The sequence below is a fragment of the Mytilus californianus genome, unplaced genomic scaffold (assembly GCF_021869535.1).
Source record: "Mytilus californianus isolate M0D057914Y unplaced genomic scaffold, xbMytCali1.0.p SCAF_10, whole genome shotgun sequence".
NCBI lineage: Eukaryota > Metazoa > Mollusca > Bivalvia > Mytilida > Mytilidae > Mytilus > Mytilus californianus.
Window position 1 is genome coordinate 20475395 of NW_026262582.1, and position 4303 is coordinate 20479697.

Sequence of the window (4303 nt, forward strand, 5' to 3'; positions counted from 1 at the left end):
TGGTAAAAATTTCAAAATCGTTAAAAACACATTATCAGATTTGTTTTAACTACATTTGATTCAGTGATCACTCGTTTTTTTTTCAATTTACATGTCGACTGTATTGAAAACGTTCTATTTAGAGAAAGGAGTATAAAACACGTTGAACTTTTAATCCTAACTGACAGTTGCAAACATGACTAAAGAATGTTGTTTATACATCGATGGCTTTCAAAATTTTGATATTGAGAGTTTTAATGAAAGGTAAATCAAGAAAAATGCTTCTGATGCATATTATTCATTAGTGTTAATTTTTCCTTTTCTAACAAGTGTTTCATGTCTAAATGATATTAGTTGTTTCGCATAACTTATAATGTTAATATTATGTTCATGATAAAGACTACGATGACAATGATGCCGACCTGTTCTTATTTCATATGAGTCGGATTCCCATCAAACAAGAAAAGATCAAAGAATCGTTGATAATTAAGTTGTCATTCAGATAAATTGGTGATGTTCTCTGCATTTACATTCAACACTTTTTTATATTGAGTTATATCAATATATCCCCAAGGACTAGATAACAAAGAAACTCCAGACACAGCTTCCTCCACCACAGTTTCGGAAATATACCTCGAATGTCGACTCCAGCGGTTATATCAGTACGAGAGTTTATGACAAACCAGACGGTTTCAATTTTGAAAATATAAATGTTCTCAACCTTTGCAGCAAATACCAACTTCTTCGCGTAGCCATATGATAAGCAATAGCTTGCAGGTGATTCTGAGACTTTGAATACCATCGGTGTTTGTGCAAAACAATTAGCCAGAGTTTTGTCAAAGAACGTCTCATCCTTTTTTTTAAGATCATCAAAAGATACCAATACCTTATTTATATCTATTTAGTGTCAACTTCATAAATAATACCGAATGGTATTGGGTCATAAATCTAAGGTACTGACGTTGTGTATGATTTTTTTTTTTTAAGCTGATTTCCTTTTATTCATCTTTGATGATTGTGTATATCTCATGTGCTCCGGAAGGGTAAGCAGATCCAGCTTCACATGTGGTACCCGTCGTTTTGTTAATGTAAGTACAAACCCGGTAATAAGTCTAATTCAGTAAGTCATATTCGGGAAAAGGGGACGGGATTGTAATTACGACATTAGGAACATATCCGATATCATCTGTGAAACGGATATTCTGTAACGGTCAACCAACTCGTGATGGCATCAGTAAAATTTTCGAAAGGTGATTTCAACTTCACCACTTGGAACTCTTGGTTTAATAGCTTCCTTGTGAGCAGCAACCTTCTATTAAGGAAATCATGATAGGAAATACAAGCCCTGGAGTATCGTATCAACTGGGAGATATTTACTCCGTATGCAGGCGCTGCTGGAATGTTGCTACATAAAAGTGGAAAATTTACAATTGGGAAGCTGGAATCATCTCGATTGTCATAAAGTTTTGTTTTCAACCGACCCTCATTGTCAATTTCTAGATGTAAGTCAAGATATGAGGCAGACTTAACTGTATATGTTGTATCCTTTATCTCAAGTTCGATGGGATAGATGCGTTCAACATAGTTACCAAATTTTGAATTATTTAGTGAGAGAACATCATTTTTGTAGCGGAAAGTAAAGTTAAAGGATACTGCTAACTTCTTTTCTTTCTTCCTAAGAAGTTCTTGTATGAAGTCAGCCTCATATGAATAAAGAAACAAGTCGGCAAGAAGAGGGGCACAGTTTGTTCCCATGGGAATGCCGATTGTCTGATGAAAATCACGTCCTCCAAACGTAACAAAATGATAATCAAGAAATCAAGTATCTTGATATTGTCAGTTTCAGAGAATATTTTGTTAGAATCAGAGTGATTTTTTTACAAAGTAGAATTTGTTCTCCCTAAGACCAGATACTTGTATCTACGTTGGCCATTCTTTTTAATGAAACAAAGCAGGACCAACTCTTTCAATTTATCTTTTAGTTTGGAATGGGGAATACTTGTGTAAAGTGTAGAAAAGTCAAATGTTGTAATACTATTGCAAGATGAAAGAGTCTTAGATTGTATGTACTCTAAAAGATCTTTAGAATTTTTTAGTATCCACATCTGATTCACGCCATCGCTTGAATAGGTAGTTTCACAATAACGTTGTAAAATGGGGGGATTTGGGTAGCCTTGAAAATGCATGTACAAAGTCAGTAATATGAGAGCTGTTTTCCACATGTTCCCGTCGTTTCGTTGTTTGATACAGGCGAGCGTTTGGTTTTGTCAGTTTTTATGAAATTCACCCTTTTGAATTAACCTTTGAGTTCGGTACTTAATTAATTGTTATTAATATTTTTTAAAGAATTTTACATTTTTCAACCTTTTAAAATTGATTACAGACATTACTTTTGGGACAGTACACAAAGCTGAAAAGAGTAACTAATAATGTACATCTATCAAGGATGTTTTAGAGATTTCTCTAGTTTAACGATGTTATTAGGTCAGGTTTAGAAATTTTTGTCAGATGTTCGGACTCCTTGGGTTTATTCCTACGATACAATGTAAAATATTTTGCCCCATAACAGCAATTTTTCTTTTCATATAAGACTTCATTAGCTCATAAAAGGTCATTCACCAAAATTTAAGCTGATTCTAGATTTCTTTTCTTACGATTTTAGACCCAAATAATGTCAATGCAAATATAAGGTAAAATTCCGAGTCAGCCTCCCCCCCCCCCCCCCCCCCCCAAAAAAAATCAATTATCTAAAAGAAGGAGTTCCATAACCTATCAATATTTTAGCTTATGTTGTTCCTTAACTTATCCTCTTCTGACTTATAGTATCAATTTTAAATTCTAAATTTTATTTAATTTCACCTTACTACATATTTAAATTTCCTAGTAAACGTAGATACTCGGTCGGACTATAGTTTTTGTATTTTTTTTTTTGTCGTTTGTCTTTTAGCTATGGTGTTGTCTGTATTTTTTTGAATTATGGATTTTGCATCGTACACTTAGTACCCTGTCTCTTTTTTTGAAATACATTGTCAGTAAAAATGAAGTTTTTTTACAATATTCTATAAGTGGTTATTTAAGTATACATACTATTATATATATAAAAATAAGGAGATGTCGTATGATTGTCAATGAGACAACTATCCATCAGAGTACAAATGATGTGGATGTTAGCAACTATAAGTCACCATACAGCCTTCAACAACGAGAAACCCCCACACTGTTAAGTCAACTACAAAAGGCCCCAACATGACAAATGTGAAACAAATTAGACGAGAAAACTAAATGCCTAATTTAGTATAATACAGTATACAAAAAAACACATATCTCTTTGAGATTGAGAAAAATTTAGTAAGTTTGAACGCGGACACCTAAGTTTAAAGTTTTACAAATACATTTTCGGGGTTTATAAAATATTATGTAATTTTGCTGTTATAGGAGACCTAGGTCGGACTACTATATTGCATATTGACATTATTTGTTTAATTCTAAAATTTATACAAAGAAATAATAGTTTAGAAGAGGGTCATTTGTTTAAACAAGCCCTGGTCACACGTATTGACACTCACAAATGTACTAAGTTATCTGGGTATTCTAGTATTGTATATATGTTAAGATGTATCGATGTTGATATAAAAATGTTTTACGTTGAAAAGGTTAAAATATTTTAATCAGTAGATTTAGGATTTACTGGAAAAATACTATACATTGTAGATGATAATGCAAATGTTAAAATAAGCAAATTGCGTACTTATTTTTAAATTTAAAACATCTAAAAAAGGGAATCATATTTATGTCCGTTAATACATTTCAGTATCGAAAAAACTTAACTCAGTTTAGAATTAGTACTTATCAGTTAGCTATTGAGAAAGGTCGGTTTAAAAGAATCGATAAAGATAAAAGGTTTTGCGGGCAGTGTAAACATATGCAGGTTGAAGACGTAGTTTTATTTTTTAATCGAATGCACTGAATATGAAAAGAAAAAAGGAATTTTATTCTTGCGGAAGTATGTATTCAATGTAAAAACTTCACTTATATTTGAAAGGACCAAACGATTATTTGGTTGATATCCAGTGACTCTGAATTTTTTCATATATCAATGTCAAGATTTATTAGTACTTGTTTTTAAATAAGAGATTTTGCTTTCAAGTGATTAAATATACATGTAGAGGTGATGCAGTTATTGTTCTATGTTTTACAAAGGGTTAATATTCTGTTTGTTCTTTTTAAAACACCATCTTGTACAAACGTTGTATGAATGATAGTTATTTAATCATTTATTTTCAATGTAATATATCTTTTATTTACTGTATAATTCACACTATAT